Source organism: Amblyomma maculatum, chromosome 6, assembly GCF_055883805.1.
Source record: "Amblyomma maculatum isolate TAMU_Amacu chromosome 6, ASM5588380v1, whole genome shotgun sequence".
NCBI classification, from domain to species: Eukaryota; Metazoa; Arthropoda; class Arachnida; order Ixodida; family Ixodidae; genus Amblyomma; species Amblyomma maculatum.
This window is the reverse complement of record NC_139349.1, coordinates 124,216,385-124,237,100: the sequence shown is the minus strand read 5'-3', so window position 1 is coordinate 124,237,100 and position 20,716 is coordinate 124,216,385. Positions and strand designations below refer to the sequence as shown.

The following is a 20,716-nucleotide window of genomic DNA, read 5'->3' as shown; positions in this document are numbered from 1 at the left end:
GATGATGAAGTGCAACAGACTCCGAGAAGAAGACGACGCTGATGGTGGTGAAATCGGTACGGTCATCTACGTTAGTTGTGCGGACAGATTTCGGACTGTACATATTCCCCGTAACCGCCCATTGACACCGGTGACGCCAGTCCGATTCACAAGTGGCCCTATCGTGTTTCGCTTACCGAGCGACGCGTCATTCAAACGGATGTCGAGAAGATGCTAGCGAACGAAGTAATCGAGCCTTCCAGTAGCCTCTGGGCATCCCCTGTCGGGTGGGTCCAGAAGAACGATAACAGTTTGAGATTCTGCGTTGACTACCGCCATTTGAATAAGATAACTAAAAAAGATGTCTATGGTCTTCCGCGTATTGACGACGCGCTTGATAGTTTGCACGGAGCCAGCTACTTTTCGTCCATCGGCCTTTGTTTCGGCTACTGGCAGATCTCCGTCAACGAGAGAGACAGTGAAAAAACAGCGTTCATCACCCCTGACGGCCTCCATCAATTTAAAGTCATGCCTTTTGGCCTTTGCAATGCTCCAGCAACATTCGAACGCATGATGGACTCTTTGCTCAGAGGCTTCAAGTGGACCACTTGTTTGTGTTATCTTGACGACGTTATTGTTTTCTCCTCTACATTTGACAGCCATCTCCTTCGCCTTTCTACAGTCCTTTCGCTTTTCCGCCGCGCCGGACTTCAACTAATCTCCAAGAAGAGCAGCTTCGGTCACCGAGACATTAAAGTCCTTGGTCACTTGGTAATGCTTCCGGCGTTCAGCCTGACCCTGAAAAGATTCGTGCCGTCAGAAAGTTTCCCACTCCGCGATCATCCAGTGATGTTCGAAGTTTTATTGGTCAATGTTCATATTTTCGCCGATCCGCCTCCTCAAGAAAGACGTTTCATTCTCTTGGGGGCCTGAACAAGCTAAAGCTTTCTCGGAGCGTATTGCTCCTCTCACTACTCCACCCGTCTTGGCCCATTTCATCCCATCCGTCAATACTGAACTCTGCACCGACGCAAGTGTACATGGCATAGGACCTATACTCGCTCAGCGTCAACACGGCCGTACAATAAAAAGGGTGATCGCGTATGCCAGCCGCCTCCTCTCAACGCCCGAACAAATTTTGTCTATCACAGAGCGAGAGTGCCTGGCGCTTGTCTGGGCTATTACAAAATTCCGCCCTTATTTGTTTGGTCGCTCTTCTACTGTTGTAAAGACCATCATGTCTTGTGTCAGCTTTCCTCTCTCAAAGATCCTACTGGTTGTTTGGGGCGCTGGGCGCTACGATTGCAAGAATATACCTTTTCCGTCGCCTACAAGTCCGGCCGGCTACACCAAGATCCAGACTGCTTGTCCCGCCATCACGTCAACGCCCCTAGTACTACCGACTCTGACGATGACGCATGTATCTTGTCTGTCTCGGCCTTTTCTAACATTGCCAACAAACAGCACTTAGGCCCTTCGATGCATTCTATTATCCTCCGTCTTACCTTCGACCACCCTGATCAATCTCTCGCCTTATTTGTGCTCCACGAGAATACCCTATACCGACGTAATATGCGACCAGATTGCACAGACCTTTCGCTCGTCGTTCCCCAACACCTGCGTTCCACCATCCTTGAACAGATTCATGGTGCTCCTACGGCTGGACACCTGGGTGTATCTCGCACATATGACCGCCTGCGCCAACGTTTCCTCTGGCCGGGGCTCTACCGCTCTGTCCAGGAGTACATTGCCATATGTGAATTGTGTCAACGTCGGAAGAAGCCCACAATATTGTCTCCAGGTCATTTGCAGCCAATCCGCATAGCGATTGATCCGTTTTCACGTGTAGGCGTTGACTTTCTTGGCCCCTTCTCAGTTTCCGCCTCGGGGAATAGATGGATCGACGTCGCCACCGATTCCGCTACTTGGTACGCATTACCAGAGCCATCCCGACTAGCTGCGCTACAGACGTCGCTGACTTTCTTCTAGAAAACGTGATACTTCATCATGGTGCCCCTCGTGAACTACTAACTGACCGTGGCCGTTGCTTCCTGTCACGAGTGGTTGACGACATTCTCCGTTTATGCTCCGTCCGCCACAAATTCACCACCGCCGATCACCCCCAGACCAACGGCCTCATGGAACATCTAAGCCGTACCCTCACAGACATGCTGGCCATGTATGTGTCTGCCGACCACCACGATTAAGACGTTCATCTCCCTTTTGTTTACTTAGCGATATTCGCTAGTCGTGCTGAGGATTATGAAGTGCGACAGACTCCGAGAAGAAGACGACGCTGAGGGTGGTGAAATCGGTGCTCTCATCTACGTTAGTTGCGCGGACAGCTTTCGGACTGTACATCTTCCCTGTAACAATATTTGCCTCTGTTGTTTTGTGCTGCAGATAATATGCTCGGTGTTTTTTGTTTCACCTTTGTGAGATTATCTTCCCCTCTGTGGTATACTTTGCTCGGCAAGAATAAACGAAATACAGAAAAAAGAAAGAAAAATAGTTCTATAAAGGAAGCGAGAAAGAAGGAGGCAGTCAGTTTACGATCGCAGAATCCAGTAATAGAACCTCTAATTCAGGGAAGTAATAAATAATGAGCGAACTAGGGATCAAACGATCAAACAAATACGCGTGGATAGGGCGAAGAGATGAGCAAGTATAGTGGCGCGCGAAGCAAACAGGCGAAGTCAAAGAATGCAAGAAACGAGCGATGGTCAATACTTTGTTGTCAATGAGCCGCTGCCGTTTATTCTCGCATCAGGTTAAAATTACGCGCGAAACATTGTTCGCTTTCTACGATTTTATTTAGACATGTGCGAAGCTAGTGATTCACAAAATGGCGTTTAAAAATGGAGCTAGACGAAAGCAACGTGGCAAAACCTTTTTTTCTCATTATTGGCAACAGTTTACGAGAAACGGGCCCTCAAAAAGCGCGAATAGCCGATGAAAACGCATTGCTTCCCACTACGTCACGAGCCGCTTAGTGAACTACTACCTCAGAGAGCTTAGACGAAATAGGGGAGATTATCTAATACCGGCGCCACCCGCTGACCTCGCCTACAGTCCAGAGCACAGTGGGTAAATCGCTGTCCCGCCATCTATAGGCGCCGGACCGAAACGAAGACTTTGAACAGTAAAACGTGGTTTGGTTTGGTTTGGTTTGGTAAAACTTTATTTCCCACAGTAGGGGTCCTGGAGGACACTCGGCTACGCGCCAGGTGTAGAGGGCAGCTCCCACGTCGGCACAAAGAGCCCGAAGCTCTCCGCCGCCGCGCGGGCCTCCTGGACAGCCCGAAGCTGATCATGCAGTGAAGCACGTTTTAAAACTTTGTCACAACGTTCCTTGTTCTTGGCGTAGGCGTCGCTCGATGCACAACCACACAGCATATGGTTTAGGTCTACACGGTCACTGCACCGTTAACACACATGTTGTCCGTCGTAGTCTGGGTCGATGTGCTTCATGCGCCAGGGGTTGGGGTATGAGTTCGTTTGGTGCAAGCGTAACGTGACTGATTGGCTGCGGGTTAATTTCTTATCCGGGAGGGGAAATGCTCGTCTGCCCAGATAAAAGTGCTTAGTGAGCTCGTTGTACGTGAATAATTGATCTCTGTACTCGATATGTGGATTAGCAGGGGAAACCGGAGGGACGCGGTTGATGAGTCCTCACGCCGCCTCGTGTGCGATCTCATTGAGATTCCGCAGGCCGCCCCCTAAGCAGCCCATGTGTGCCGGCAACCATACGATGGAGTGATCGGTGATGTTACTTCCGCCTAAGATCAGTAGCGTCGTCTTGTCTATCTCGCCCTTGGCGAAAGCTCGAGTGACTGCTATAGAGTCGCTGTATACAGTTGTGAAGTCCGAGTCTTTTTGAGCTAGTGCTATCGCTCCTTGTTCAGCTACCTCTGGCTTCTTGGTGTAAAGTGTGAGTGAGTTGCGCGTACGCCCGTGTCCGTCGACTACTGCTACCGAGTAGGCATGCTTTCCCGGTATGTACGCTGCATCCACGAAAGCTGTCTGGTCGGGGAACTGTGCCGCGTCCGCAGCGAGGGCTTTGGCGCGGGCGAGCCTTCTTCCTTGATTGTGGATCGGGTGTACGTTTCTTGGGAAGGGGGACACTTTGATTGCTTCTCGCACGACTTTAGGTAACTGCAGGACGTTCTCCTTTTCTACTATGGTGTTCAGCCCTAGCTTAACGAGAATCTCTCTGCCCGCTTTCGTGCTTGATAGGCGTGCAATCTGTGCCGTGTGCTGTGCCTCGATGATTTCGGCAAGGGTATTGTGCACTCCTAGCTGTAAGAGTAGTTCAGTGGAGGCATTATCGGGGAGCCCCAACGCTGTATTGAAAGCTCGGCGTATGTGTACCTCAAGCCTTCTCTGATGTTCCTTTTTCCAGTTGAGCATTGCAGCCACGTATGTGATGTGACAGAGTACTAAAGCATGGACCATTTGAATAGCGTTGTCCTCGCTCAGTCCCCTGTGCCTATTCATGATGCGCCGAAACATCCGGATCGCGTTTGCAATCTTGATCGTGATGCTGTCAAGCATCGCCCAGTTGGACCCGTTGCTTTGGATGATTAGTCCTAGAATTCGTATTTTATCGACCGTGGGTATGCGATTTCCATCCCTGTCGTGTAACTCTATGCATGGTGTGTGGTGTCGGCGCCAGTCGTTGGACGGGCGCCCTGGTCTTGGGGGGTGGTAGATGAGCAGCTCGGATTTTCTAGAAGAGCAGCGAAGTCCCATTGGGGCAATATGGGCCACGGTAACCGTGATGGCTTCTTGTAAGCGCGCTTCCAATTCCGCATCGCCGCCACCGGTGCTCCAGATGGTAACATCGTCTGCGTATATGGTGTGCTCCACATCAGCAATTTCACCCAATGCGCGAGAAAGCTTTGTCATCGCCAAGTTAAATAAGAATGGTGAAAGTACTGAGCCTTGTGGTGTTCCCTTATCGCCCAGATTAAAGCTCTCCGAGACGTGTTGGCATATCCGGATAGTGGCCGTTCGATCCTGCAGAAACGCCTTGACGTAGGGGTAGAAGCGCGTTCCGAGATTGTGGTCAGATATGGCTTTGAGAATGGCTTGATGTTGGATTTTGTCAAAAGCTTGCTCCACGTCCAGTCCCAGTAGCGCCTTGGTGTCTCGTGTGGGGCGATCCAACAGACTTTTCTTGATGCATAGCACAGCGTCTTGCGTTGAGAGACCTGGCCTGAAGCCAATCATATTGTAAGGGAAGTACTCCTTTTCTTCTACGTATTCCGATAGTCTATTCAGGATGACGTGTTCGGCTAGCTTTCCTAGGCAGGACGTCAGTGAGATCGGCCTTAGGTTGGGTAGGCCCAGCGGCTTGCCCGGTTTTGGGATGAGGATCGTATTGGCATGCTTCCACTCTGCAGGTAGTTAGCCAGTTTTCCAGACTTCATTGATTTGTTGCGTTAGGAACGTGACCGAGTCCTCCTCTATGTTTCGGAGAGCCCGATTTGTGATACCATCGGGGCCGGCTGCAGAGTTACTGTTGAGTTCGTGAATTGCGAAGCGTACTTCGCTTTCTGTGAAGTCCGTATCTAGCTGTGAGTTTGGGGCACCGTCATAGCTTTTCCTTTGTAAGGTACTGGGTAGCCCCGATTTAAGCGGTAAGTACCGTTTGGCAAGGTCATCCGGAAGGGCTTCGGCGGTACTGATTTGCTTCTCGCGAGGTACTAATTTACTTAGCCTGATGCGTTGCATAGTTTTGGACTTTGTTCCATGTTCGTCGAGGAGGTGTTTTATGAGTCCCCACCCACTTCGTCTGCGTATTTGCCCATTGAGGGAGTTACAGACTTCATCCCATTGTTGTCGGGAGAGAACCATGCAGTATTGTTCAATGGTCTTGTTGAGTTCGGCAAGTTTCCTTCGTAGTCTTCTGTTAAGACGTTGACCCTTCCACCTGGCTAGAATGGAATGTTTGGCTTCGAGAAGATTCGCTAGCCGACTGTCCATCCTCTCTACCTTAACGTCCGTGGTAATTGTCCGTTCCGAGGCTGCGATGTCTGCTTTGAGCTGCTCGGTCCAGCTCGTTATCGTGTGCTTTGTGGTTGCTCCTGATTAGTTGGATGGTTGCGCCCGTATTGCACGAAATTTGTCCCAATCGATAAGTTTGTATTCCCTTTGCCTCTTTCCCGGTATCTCTGCATCAATTCGGAGAATATAGTGGTAACTCCCAAGGTCTATTCCCGAGTTGTGCCAGGCACATTTTTCTAGGCCCCGGACAAAAGTAAGGTCCAGTGTGGTGTCTCGACATGTGGAAGTGCCACATCTGGTTGGGGTCTCCGGGTCTGTGATCAGCGTGAAGTCGAGATCGGAGGCTGTCGTGAGAAGACGCTTTCCCTTGCTAGAGAGATACGCGTAGCCCCAAGCCTGGTGTGGGGCGTTAAAATTTCCACCTATTATCAGCGGACTGTCTTTGGCGATGTGCGCAATCTTGGCCAGAATGCCTCTAAGCCCTTGCCTCGTATCCTTAGGCTGCTGTACAGATTGGTAAGGAAGATGCTTTGCTTGTTCCCTACGTGGTCGTTCGGTATGATCTCAATCGTGAGGTGTTCTAGATAGCAGGCTGTGTGGCGGATCTCATGCCGAATGTACGGGATTTTCTTTCCAATCAGTAAAGCGACGCCTCTGCCCTGCTCGTTTCTGTGGGCTTCGGCGGTATATCTCGTAATGGCCAGTTCGGTTGTGAGTGTTTCTTGTTGCATGATGACGTGTGGTTTCTCGGTTTCTGATTTGACCATCTGCAGGAGGACCGCCTTTTCTGAGGCGATCCCCCTGCAGTTCCATTGCCAGACGCGGAGACTGCGTGTCTTATTCGGCACTGTCATGTTGGCTGTTGTAACCTCCTTCGCTTGCAGTGAGACTATCGCGAGGTGGGCCTTGCGCACCGATGTGTTGTAACTCATCCTTGCCATTGCCGGTACTACCGAATTGTTTAGATATATTTCCATTTTCTGTACTCGTGAGCTACATATGTCCATTTTCTCGTTCATTCGCACCATGCTCTCGTGCATTAGCCTCATATTCTCGCTCATGGCGTCCATAGCGTCCTTCGTGGTTCGCGGTTGCGTTAAAGCGCGCTTCTTAGAAGGCGGGCATTCTTCGATTTGTTCTTCATGTCTCTTCGTCTCAACGAGCTGGGGAATTTCGATAGCGGTTGATGGCTCAGGTGTGAGCGTTTGTTTACGGCTGTTCGCTTTACCCATTGCATTTAATTCGAGCGTTAGCTTAGTATAAGCGGCTTTTAGCTCTCTTAGTTCCTGTTCTAACATAGCTATTCGCTCTTTATCAGGATTGCGGGACTCACTTTTCTTTGGAGGCGTGATAGCGTCTCTGACCTCGTCCGCCCACGTGCCATCGCCTCCGTTGTCCTTTCCACCGAAGCGCACCTGAGAACGACTTCCGGTTGTCCTCGCATGTGTGCGGCTCTTCGATTGAGAGCGGGAGCGGCTGCGTGTCGGCGTGTTGGACCTAGATCGGCTTCGTGCCGCGTGCTGCTTTTCTTCAACTAGCTGTACTTCCTCTTGTTGCTCCAGTCGCGCTCGTTGTCGTTGTGCGCGTACTACGTATGGAATGAGATAGCGTTTCCTACACACCTTGTCCGCCGTCACGTGCAAGCCCCCGCACAGCTTGCATTTTGGATCGCACACATGGGATCAGGTGGGGTTAGGAAGTCCGCAACCCCTGCATTCGGTTGAGTTGGGCTCGGGGCAAACGTCCGCACGATGTCCGAGTTTGCCGCATAAGTAGCATATGTCTACTTGTCTCCGATATAAGTAGCAGGGTACCAGTGTGGGTCCATACCTAACGAAGTTTGGGACGCGAAGACCATCGAACACAATGATCACTGACCCTGAGTCCTTGATTCTTTTCGCCGCTAGTGCCAAGGGGTTGCGGTCATTCACAATGTTTCTTTCAATCGTCCTGTGATCGTCAGCACTATCGATGAGTCTGATTACCCCTTTGCAGGTGTCGCTTGGGGCAGTTTCGTAAGCGCTGACTGCGTACTCTTTTTCGGCTATTCGGATAGCCCTTATTTGCGCATACTTGTCTGCATTTTCTCGAAAGGGCGTGCTCGCCACCATGATGTTCTGCGTAATATTGGGACATATTATGTCCTCCGTGGACCTGCTGTGGATCAAGATTAACTGCTGCCATTATGGCTTTGCTCACTAAGGTAGGTCCGATCTTTTGCAAGTTCAAGCCGCCCTTTGGGCGAAGCACTATCTTGATGTTGTCTTGCGGCAGGGATGGCATGCGTGAGGCTCTTATCACCCGGTTCTTAATGTTAGGAGGCTTGCGAGAAGAGCTCACCTGCCCGTCGCTTGCATGTTGTGCTTGCTGTGAAAGTTGCGCAGTAGGTTGGGCGCGTTCCTTCTTCGTTCTCCAGCTGGTCACCACTTTCCAACCCGTGTCGTCTTCTGTAGTCGACGCTTGTGGTAAACCCTCCGCAGAGCTATCCATTTCATCGGTTGCCATTCTCTTCGTGTTGCGCCCAGCGCGAAGGGCGGCTGGCGTCTCGCCGAGCTAGCGCGTTTCTGGCTAGCGCTAGCGTCTGGCGTGCACGCCTAGGCTTAGTTCGGCGGCGGCGTTCACGTGGTAGAAACGTACTTGTAGATTCTTGAAAAATGAAGACTCACCTCAAAATCAGGTATCCACGAATTCCCTGCCACTTCACGAAACTGCTGGTGCAAGAACGTCGGTGAGAATCGACAGAAATCACTGCGGAATCATGTGAAGATGACGGAGCCGATTGGATCACGTCCACACATCTCGGCGACCGCAGCGCCACCTCACCTAAAACGTGGTCGCCAAGGGTATATGTCATACTTGCGCTTTTGCGTTTCTTTGATGTTTTTTTACCGAGTGCTCGTGAAATCGTGTGGAGTTAATTCCAGCCTCACGGATAGACTATTTTGTCCATCTCGCGATGATAAGGGCAAGATCAGCATCCTCAAATAGAGCGGGGAAGTTGACGTAAGCACACGTTACTTTCCTATACAAAAATACTACGGCCGTGACTTTGCCAATTTGATATGCATAGCCCAATTATATACCATGGATTAGCAAAGCCCTTGCGATATGTAATACATCATACATTTGCGTGGTGTCAGCAAAAATCTGTCATAGCCTGCACTTCACAAACAAGCGCAATGTACCCCCGCGGACAAAAGTGGTATACTCCATGCGCTCTGAGAAATGTGTCCGCAAGATTGTTCTGACAGAGAAGCAGTTATTGATATACCTTTCATCTTATCCAAGCAATTTTGTGTGGCACATTTTTTTAAACTGAAAAATGCAATCGTTGCGGTTCGCGTGGAGTCTACCACTTTTGTCCACGACTGTACAAAAGCGAATGCAAACGATGCATTTGCTCTCATTCTCTAATGTCTCCGTTTGTATTCCAGCAGGGCAAAAAGAAATAGGTAGCTTTAGATCAGGTGATCTGGAGCAACGAGAAAGTTCACGTTTTAAACAACTTTTTTAAACAACGGCTTGACATTCTGATTCCGTCATGATCCCCTACACCAGCCGGTCAAGAAATTCCACGTCACTGTTTGACTGGCTTATCATAACAGAGTCAGGCGTAACGCCGCAACCCTTAGGAAAAACAACGCTTCCTTGTGGCTCCAGCTAAACTGATCTATGATTCTAATTTCTTCTTTTGCCTTGCTAAACGTAAATGAAAACCCCAGAGAATGAGCGCAAATTCGACGTATTTACCCGCAGCTAGTTTCAGAATTGTGTCTATTACGAGGTGCAGGATAGATATTTTTGAACAGATCAGGTGGGCAAGGTGGTTCCCCTGCACAAGTCTGGGGACAAACATTCTCCTAATAACTACCGACCCATTTCACTTACTAGCATCCCATGTAAGATCATGGAACATGTCATCTGCTCTCATCTCGCCAATTTTCTTGAATCAAATTCTTTCTTCAGTCATTCCCAACACGGGTTTCGTAAAACATTCTCATGCGAGACTCAGCTTCTATGCTTTTCACAAGACCTTCATTTCATTCTTGACCGGGGTTCCATAGCAGACTGTATATTCCTCGATTTCTCCAAAGCTTTCGATAAAGTTTCTCACCAATTACTACTTTTCAAATTAAGTAACCTCAAACTCGACCCTAACATCGTTTCGTGGCTTCAGTCTTTTCTCACTAACCGTTCTCAATACGTGACAGCAAATAAATCGAACTCTCGTTCCTCTCCAGTGGGCTCAGGCGTTCCCCAAGGCTCCGTACTTGGGCCCCTACTTTTTCTAATTTATATTAATGATTTGCCTAACAGCATTGCTTCTTCTGTGTGTCTCTTTGCTGACGATTGTGTTATTTACCGTGAAATTAACAGTGACTCTGACATTTCTGTTCTTCAGTCTGATATTAACCAAGTTTCAGAGTGGTGTAAATTATGGCAAATGGAGCTTAACATTAACAAGTGCAAACATATGCGTATTTCTCGTCGTAACAATGAAGTAGCTAATTACAACCTCAATAATACTCCTCTTGAAACTGTGTCTTCGTATAAATACCTTGGTGTGCACATAACTTCCAATCTTTCTTGGAATCTGCATGTGGAATCTATTACTAACAATGCTAACCGCATGTTGGGGTACCTGCGCCGAAACTTTAACCTTTCTTCTAGTTCAATAAAATTGCTTCTTTATAAAACCCTTGTTCGTCCTAAATTGGAATATGCAGCCTCTGTCTGGGACCCTGGCCTTGCATCTCTAGAATCTGAAATCGAATCTGTTCAAAACCGCGCGTCACGTTTTATACTTTCCAACTATCACCGTAACTCCAGTGTTACCGTTATGAAAACAACATTATCATTACCACCGCTTTCACTACGCAGAAAAATTTCTCGCTTATTCCTATTTCACAGAATCTATTACCACAATCCTGTCCTTAAGAGCCGGCTACTAACTACCCCCACATATGTTTCAGGTCGCATTGATCATCTTCACAAAGTAGGTGTTCCGTCATGTCGTACTAAACACGCATCTTATTCTTTTGTTCCAAACACTTCTGCCAGTTGGAACCACCTTCCTAGGCACATTGCTGATATTACGGACCCAAATTCTTTTAAGACTGCCGTATGTAATCTATATTTATAGATGGTAGTCAATTGTTTTTGTTCGTTTTCGGTGACATTGTTGACTGTCGGAAACGTTTTTTTTGCCTCAACTGCTTTTCCGCTTTTTTTTTTTGCGCCAATCCTCTTTTTTCTTCTTCACTTTTCGCCGTGTTATTGTTTCTCCTACGTTGTTTTATGCTGCACTGCACCCTGTACCAATGTATCTTTCCCACTCCCCTCTTTAATGCCTTCGGGCCCTGAGGGTATATGAATAAATAAATAAATAAAATAAATAAATAAGATTTTACGTAAGGCAAAGCTTTTGCTAGTGTATGGTATATTATTGAACATACATATTGATACATGGCAAGGTAAGGCCAAGAGATTAGTCCAAGATTATGCAGCACACAGCACACAGAAACACAGCAGCGTCATCCAGGCACAGCCGACACTGCTCGAACGTCGTCGTCTCCAAACCTTAGGAGGTTCTTCTTCTTCCTTCCTTTTTCGCATATCAGTGCATGTACCGCCTAATGTAACGCTACCCCGCCGGCTGAAAAGCACCGTCCCGATGCGTACTAGCGTCTAAACCAGGCTCCGAGTAGTACGGCTTGCGGCGTGAAACATGGACCGTCTCGGTGCGTGGTGTAGAGGTATGCGTTGCAGGATGCAAGGGTGCAATTTCGTATGCCACTGGAGTAGCTTGTCGTGAAATACGGTAGGGTCCTGTATAACGGCGCAAAAGTTTTACCGAGGGGCCAAGGCGGCGAGCTGGGGTCCAAAGTAGCACGAGAGAGCCGCAAGAATACTGGGTGTTGCGATTACAGGAACGAATCGACGTTTCTGGGAGTGCTGTGAGGCTGCGAGTCGGTTGCGAGCAACAGCGTGGGCAGCATCAGCTCGGGCAATGGCGTCACGAGCATATGAGCTGGCAGTGGTGACATACGGGAGCAGGCTGTCAAAAGGAAGCAGAGGTTCACGGCCGTATAGAAGATAGAAGGGGGAGTAGCAGGTAGTGTCGTGACCTGACGGATTATATGCAAATGTCACAACTGGCATCGTTATGTCCCAGTCGCGATTGTCATCATGAACGTACATAAAACTCATGTCCGTTAATGTCCGGTTAAGGCGTTCGGTTAGCCCGGTCGTCTGTGGATGGTAGGCAGTTGTGAAAGAATGACGAACGTTGCACACTCGTACGATCTCGTCGACTAAACGCGCAAAAAAGCAACGGCCATGGTCTGTGAGCAGATAGCGGGGAGCTCCATGGACGAGTACAACGTCGGTGAGAAGGAAAGCAGCCACATGAGCTGCACAACTGGATGATATTGCTCGTGTGACCGGGTAGCATGTGGTGCAATCAGTGGCCACCGCAATCCATTTGTTCTCCGATGCGGTCCTAGAAGATCCAGGCCCACTCGTGAAAGTGTGTCTATAGGGATGTCGATCGGCTGTAGAAGCCCAGCTGGTAAAACTGATGGCTTTTTCCGGCGTTGACAGCGGTCACAAGAAGCCACGTAGCGGTGGACTGCGTGGTGTAGGCCTCGGTAAAAGAACCGACGGCGCACTGTCGTGCGAACGTCGTGCGACATACGCCTAGATGCCCCGCAGTGGGAACGTCGTGAAGCTGATCAGGGATAGCTGTGTGTAGGTGCTGAGGGACTACAAGTATAAGGTCGGGGCCATCAGGTCGCATATTGTGCCGGTATGAGGTGCCATCATGGAGCACAAACAAACGGTCATCGCGATCGGCGCTGAGGCGACTGATAATTTCGCGAAGCTCAGGGTACTGGCGTTGCTCACGGCGAATTTTGGAAAACTCAGAAATAGAGAGTACGCAAGCGTCATTGTCACATTTAGGTTGGCTTGGCGGGTCGACAGGATGACGGAAAAGGCAATCGGCATCTCGATTCAACTGGTCAGTGTGTTTGAAAATTTAACCTCATCCAGTTAGTGCCACAAACAACCCGGGTCTCATTAGGATCAGGAAACATTAACCCATAGTCCCAAAACCTATTATCCATAAATATCCTTCCAGTAAACAGTAATCACAAAGATATACACGCTCCATTTTCGTTTACGTCTAACCTAAAACAGATCTGTGACGAAGCAATGCGTCTAGGACAACTATAACGCAAAAGCTGACGATCTTTGCATCTTTGTTCCTGAATACGAATTCCCAATTAAGACTCAATTCATAAGAACTAGTTCTTTTTCAGAATGAAAGTAAGCATCTCACTGATATGTTCGTCCCTAGTGTTGCCGCTCAAAATAAGCGCAATGCACCTGGGTTTACCTGGCCATTAAAACGACTCGAAAGCAACACAAAACGACATTTTCGCACCGCCAAAGCCACCGGACTGCCTACTGCATGGGAAAAATGCTTTGAAGCCAGAAAACTGTATTTACACTCCGTTTACACCAGCACGCACTCAATCGAGCCACGACTTACCAAAGCAAGCAATTAGTAAACTCAAGAATTTCTGACAGATCCTAAATCCCATGCATTATCCTGATATAATACTAACAAAGGATGCGCAGGAAGCAATCACTGATCAGGATTCTGTAGGGATGTTCAATATTGCCTTTACGTCTTTCTTCACTGCTGAGCTTTACGCGCCTTTGCATTTAGCACCCTTTGAAATATAATCCTTCATACCGACTGCTCCCTTCTCCGATGAGAGCAGTCGGATGTGTCTACTTGATCACGGCGCATAAACGATTACAGAAAGTCGCAGAGATTATGGCTGTGCCTCCCAGGTAGTGTGAACGAGTTTTTAGTTCATGCCCTCTAATAGCACTGTCAATCATGCGCTCATATTTCGCGAGGGAATTAGAGTCCAAAAGACATCACACTGTAATCGTAAAGCCCGTCTGGAGTAGCGAATTCGTTTTTTTTTCTTTGTTATCAGCGTGCTTTCGACTCTACAAGTAACGGGACCGCAGATTCAGGGTGGACAAAATTTTGGCTGCCAGAAGTAAGTCCAGAGAGTCATCAATCCTTGGCATAGGATAAATGTATTTGCAAGTGATAATGTTAAGTGTGCGGTTTTTTACACAAAACCGCACTGAACTACCTTTTTTTACCAAGACCGCAGCGGACAATCAGGGACAGGCTAAGGGCCGAATATTGTCTTTTAGGAGAATATCAGTTTTATTACACTCTATGATTTTACGTTCTTATCAAGAAACACGGTAAGAGCAGCGGCTAACAATAACAACACATTCGGTGAAGATGCGGTGCTGTACAGCAGGTGTTAGGTCCAGGGTCACAGATGTAACATCAAAGAAAGGTTGGTTTTCGAATTTCTGTAAAACTTGGCTGTGGACAGCAGGGCGGTCCGAATTGATTGTGCCAAAGTGAACTTAGAGGGTGACATCGGAAGAAGGTGCTGAAGAGAAAGATGGGGTGGCATGGGTGGTGTGCAACATCGGCTTGATGTCCAGCGTACAAGGTAAAAAATTCCGCGTTCTACAACTGCACAAATGCGAAAGCCTAAGCGCTGCTGGTGCACAAATGCCATCACGTTTGCTCTAATTACCATCATCAACTAAATGCGCTGTCATTACCATTGCTAATGTCACAATTTTCGGTAACACTTATTGCAGCATTATTTTCGACGCTGTTATCATCCTCATGGTAAACCAGGTAATTTATGATGTGCTTTTCAAGATCGTGCAAAGATGCGACATCATTTTGGGATGTTCTACAAATAACACTGAAGAATTACTTAATTTTTAGATCTCATGGTGTGCGTTACATAATTGCCACCCAACATGACCATGAACCTTTTGATATGATTTTCCCTATTGGAGTGCACAGTCTGTGAAAAATGCGTAGGTTGGTCCAAAATGCTGAGACTCTCGTTTTCCCATTACTCATTTTGGCCATGATAGTGCACCAGCTTAAAGCCACTTACAAAAATAGTGACTATCAAACGGACTGGCTGTCATAAATTGATGTGTTGTCTTTTCTTGCGACCGTTTAAGTGATATTGGGCTAAGACGTGTTGTAGTTGTGTGTTGTGTCGTATATTTCAAGTGCACTTGTTTGGTTACAGACTAATTGCTCTGAAATAATATACATAGCCCTTTCCTGCATTTAATGATTTGTAAAAAATTCCAAGCAGGAAAAATACCGAACTTAGCACAGTTGGTTAAAGCACTCACCTGGAAATGCAAAGGATGGCGGTTCGATTCCTGGTGGCGCCAGGCCTAATTTATTTCTTTTTAACTACCTTCCTCAGTATAGAGAACGAGAACTAAGATGTGCGTTTCACAATCCCGAACGTGGAGCAGTCAGTTAAAGGACTTAGCTGGTGATCCAAGGGATGGAGTTCCAATCTCCTGTGAAGACGGAATTTATTTGTTCGTTTTTATCTATGTTCCTCACAGTGGACAAGAAATATCTTGTGCGCTTTTCGATCTCCGGCCTGGCGCATTCAACTCAAACTAAAATTATATTTGTTGGCCCTTTCGGATTAATTTGGTGATGTAGGAAGAATGCAGCTTTCCCTCCTCAAACTGCACTATTCAGGTTGCCGAGTTGAGGGGATGGCGCATCAGAGAAGCTTGTCGGAGCGGCGAGGCTGAACGGCTAAACAACGAAAGAAAACAGCGTCTGCAAGGCCGGAACCCACCAGCCACCGCTCGAAAATTCTGAATGAAAGTGCCAAGAACGTCGTAAATAATCGGGCAATGAATGGAGGTTGGAGTTTTGAAAAGGGGACGACGGTTTGCTTTTTAATGAGTCATATACACAACGTTCATGTTAGAGCTGGTGGAGATAGAAATGAAAATATGGCCCCGGTAGCCGCCATAATATATGCAGAATGTATGCAATATGCAGAAGACTAAAGCAATGTTCAACAGCCTCGGCAAGGAACAACAGTTTACGTTAGGTGGCGAAGAACTGGAAGTAGTGGGCGAATTTATCTACTTAGGACAAGTATTAACCGCAGATACGGACCATGAAAAGAAAATAACAATTAGAATAAGACTGGTATGGAGCGCATTTGGCAAGTACTCGCAGATCATGACTAGCAGCTTACCGGTATCGCTCAAGAGGAAAGTATACAGCAGTTGCATCTTACCTGTACTCACCTATGGTGCTGAAACGTGGAGTCTAACCAATAGGGTTCTATGTAAGTTGAGGACAACGCATAGGGCTATGGAACGAAAAATGGTAGGGGTAACATTAAGAGATCGGAAGCGCGCAGAGTGGGTAAGAGAAATTACTCAAGTGTCTGACATTCTAGTGGAAATGTGGGCATGGGCAGGACATGTAGTGCGAGGAGAGGAAAACCGATGGTCGCTTAGGGTCACAAACTCGATTCCAAGGGAAGGAAAGCGAAACAGGGGTGGCAGAAACATAGGTGGGCGGATGAGGTCAAGAAGTTCGGAGGGATCAAGTGTATGCAGCTAGCACAGAAGCGGGTTAATTGGAGAAATATGGGAGAGGCCTTTGCTCTGCAGTGAGTATAGTCAGGCTAATGAAGATGATGATGAGCCGCCATAAACGAAACAGGGTGACCAGGGCGCCCAGCACGAAGGCGCCGCTTCGAATGGAGCCATTTTGGCAACTTTGGCACTGGGAGGCACCGGTGATGGCGGTGCTCCAAATGCTGCCGGCAAATTATGATCTGGGAGTACGTTGGCACAGAACAGGGAATTGGAGCGACCAGTGGTTTGACGGAATTTATAGAGAGCCGGTCTTTCTCACGCTGCGGAGGCCGACTCACGGAGAATGTGGCTCAAGGGCGGAGCAGCACGAATCACCTTGATCTAGAAGCTGTTCTGTAATTAGTCTGCGATTAACCGCATGGAGGTAGGAGTCGGCGGTGAAAAGGAAGGATACTGGATCATGTTTGAGCCGTATTGACTGAAGTTCATAGATTCTTTGGCAGGTGGAGATGATGGCATCGACTGTGGGAATGTTCTGCATGGCCTGGGCATTGAAAGAGAGAGATCTAATTCACGTAGGTACGTGCCGGATGCGCTCATCCTCTCGCATGGTGACATTAACATGCCGAAGAAATGCAAGGACGTATTATATTTAAGAACTACATGTCTCACTAGAGCGTTGAACTCGAACATCCAGATGGTTCTTGGCGGTTTCTATGCAAACAGAAGGGCCGCAGGAAATCTGGCATAACTTTTGTTTCAAAGTGGTGAAGTATGAAAAGTAAACTCGTGGATCAAATACCTGGGTTTGGTAACATTTATCAAGTAAAAGGGTACCTTTATGCGCTTAGGGGAGTCGCACCACGGGTTGAAAGAAAGACCTAGTTGTAGCTGTCGAGCCAGTCATCAGCGTCGTTGCGGCAGGGATCAGCGAACGTGTGAGGTTCGCGCAGACGGCTTCTCACAGTTCAATTGGCAAAGGTAGCTGGGGTGGAGTAGAAAGAACCCGAAACAGCGGCTTTCCCATCGGGTCATGACGATAATAGTAGGGTTCAGGCGGCGACCGGAACGGAGCTCCAGGTAGAAGCACATGACGAGTCAGTGGGTAATTGAGGGGCACTTCCTCAACGCGTAAAGGCCGGATGGAAGACCAAGTTTACTGACCTGAAGCCCAAGTCGCGCGCCGAAGCAAAGAACCCTAACTGATGACGTAGGTACCACAAGAGAGAAGAGATTTACATCAAATTACTTGTGCACTGGTGTGAAAAATGAAGTGCCATAGACCAGCGATACTTATACAATAACTACGACATGTTAACCGATTTTGTTAGCATTCTTTAAGACACAGTTGGTCTTGGATGACAGAGCAAAAGCGAGATGCTTTCTGCCTAACGAGGGTCCTGTCAGCCGTACACAGGTCGGCAGGTGCAAGTGATAGATCAAATTGTTATGCAAGTCCTAATGAAAACACACAACACAATTACACAAGCTTTATCACGTGTATACATATCTGACACGAAAGACGACGGAAAACACTCTTGACATTGAAAGCGAGAGCATGTAAACTTTGAATGACATTTAAGCTCCCACAATATCTAAATTTCTGCGTGGTATCTAGGAAAGATGGGTTGGTGTTCAGAAAGTTAAGGATTAAGTACACCAGTGTTTGGTGACTATTACTCGCTCTTACAGCCGTCAGTTGGGACAAGCTATGTCTCATGTCGTACCATGTATTACTGGCAAGCGCAAGCCGGATATTCTGGATCATCAGTTCAGTTCAGTTCAGGCGTTCAGTCGTGTCCGACTCTTCGTGACCCTATGGACCATGTCACGCCACGCTTTCCGGTCTCTCACTATCTTCTTAACATCACATAGCTTCATCTGCAATGCCTCGAGAATGCCATCTAACCATCGCGTTCGCTGCCTACCCCTTCTCCGGCGACCCTCAACCTTTCCCAACATCAAATCTTTCTCCAGCGACTCCTCTCTTCTCATCAGATGACCAAAGTAGCTGAGCTTTAACTTTAGAATTTGACCCTCCAATGAGCAGTCAGGGTTTATGGTCGACAATATCGACTGATTTGATCTTCTGGCTGTCCAAGGAACTCTTAAGAGTCTTCGCCAGCACCACAATTCAAACGCGTCAATTCTTCGGCGGTCAGCCTTTTTCACAGTCCAACTCTCGCATCCATACATCACAACTGGAAAGACCATAGCACGGGTTATACGGATCTTGATTGGCAGACTAATGTCTCTGCTCTTTACTAGGCGGTCAAGGCTAACCATTGCTCTCTTTCCCAGAAGCAGGCGTCTCCTAATTTCATGGCTGCAGTCTCCTTCCGAGATAATCTTGGCGCCCAAGAACAGAAAATCTGTCACAGCTTCCACTTCTTGTCCATTGATGCTCCAGGACTTGATAGGGCAAGACGCCATGATCTTCGTCTTTTTAATGTTCAGTTTAAGCCCAAACTTCTCACTCTCTTCTTGTACGCGCATCAGAAGTCTCTTGAGTTCCACTTCACTTTCTGCCATTAAAGTGGTATCATCCGCATATCTAAGGTTGTTGATACGTTTTCCAGCAATCTTCACTCCAGCTGAAGACTCGTCCAGACCGGCCTTCCTCATGATGCACACTGCATATAGATTAAATAGGCAGGGCGACACTATGCAGCCTTGCCTCACCCCTTTCTCAATCGGAAACCAATCAGTAAGACCATGCCCAGTTCTGACTGTGGCCTCTTGCCCTTCATAAAGGTTCCTGAGGAGACAGATGAGGTGAATTGGAACGGATAGATCTAGTATAGTTTGGTTTCTGATTTATGTGGCAAGTTTCAGCTCGTATAACTGGATAAGTTTAAGCACCTTGTGCCTTAGAAACACCGAGGCAGTGTGTTGCAGCCGCTGAAGGATTTCAATGCAGCGCATGGCTCGCTTCTGGAGAACAATAGGCCTAATAATCTTAGTGTTAGTATTAAAACACCCGGTCAGTAAGCAGTAGTTAAGGTGAGACTGGATAGGGATATAGTAAATCTGACCCTTTAACCAGACAGGGATTAAGTGCCTGATATTATGCAGCATGCCTACGTATCTAGATACGCTCGCGTGTATCCTATTTATGTGAGGCGTCCAGATCGAATGATCCTTTAAGTGAACGCCTAAGAACCTAAACTTATTACCCTGTTTATTCCTCTCTGCTTTTCCTTTCAATAAATCCATCAATCTTCCCTGTCTATTACAGCGTCAATAAATGTAATGGTGATTATAGCTTCATGAGGTTTGTTTCTAGGTTTAAGCATGAAATATTTCGTTTTATCAAAAGTTAGCTGTAGTTGGTTTGCACTCAGCCGTCAAAATAAATCTCTCAACCATTTGTTAGCCCGGCATGCAAGAGCAGTTAGATTAATGACCGAGAAAAACAAGCTGGTATCATCACCATAAATATTGATATCTAGGGTGAGTGGAATATGAGCAATGTTGTTGATGTATATAATAAAAAGCAACGACCTTAAGATTGAGGTTTGTGGAACGCCATGTGTTATGTATTTTAGCTGGGAATGAAGACCATTGAGTCAGGTATACTGGGATCTACCGGATACATGAGTGCGGATCAGCCGGAGCGCTTCGCCTTGAATTCCATAAAACGATAGTGTCTGGAACAAAATATGATGCTGAATTGAATCAACGGCCTATTTAAAATCAAACATAATCCGACGCTAACATTATTGTACTCAAAAGTATACAGAAGCTCTTTTAATTTTCAGTAATGCCTTTTTTGGGGGACTTCTGTGTAAAAAACCATAAAATTTCTTTTCTTCAATGAACTTGACTGACCGCGTTTTCAGAAAACGTTTTAATACTTTTGAGAACACAGGCAAGACTGAGATGGTTCGGCGCTTGTTTTTGTCATCACACCAGCCTCCCTTATGTATAACCAACACTTTTGATATCTTCATGCCATCAGCGAAATGCCCGGTAATTACAGCCTCATTACATATATGTTGCAAGGAATCAGGTATTATATCGGTGACAGCCATTATACGTTCGGCTTTGGAGACATCATCACCACCTGCTGTGCTTTTGTTAAATACGCTAGGAATGAAATATTTCAACTTCAATGGTCAAAGAATTGCCGAGTTTTGGCTTTCGGTACGCGTATACGTTTCTACTTTTTGTCCAGCAACACAGAATTGTGATGGTGCACCGGCTTCCAAGAAATGATCGT

The 20,716-nt window shown here is 47.3% G+C and overlaps 1 protein-coding gene and 1 pseudogene across 1 annotated transcript in view; both read right to left on the bottom strand.

The window, feature by feature from the left end:
* Window positions 1-20,716, bottom strand: part of LOC146186701 (uncharacterized) — an 88,597-nt gene that overhangs the window by 33,250 nt on the left and 34,631 nt on the right. The gene's annotated exons all lie outside the window — the stretch shown is intronic.
* Window positions 192-8,493, bottom strand: LOC146186702 (uncharacterized; annotated as a pseudogene).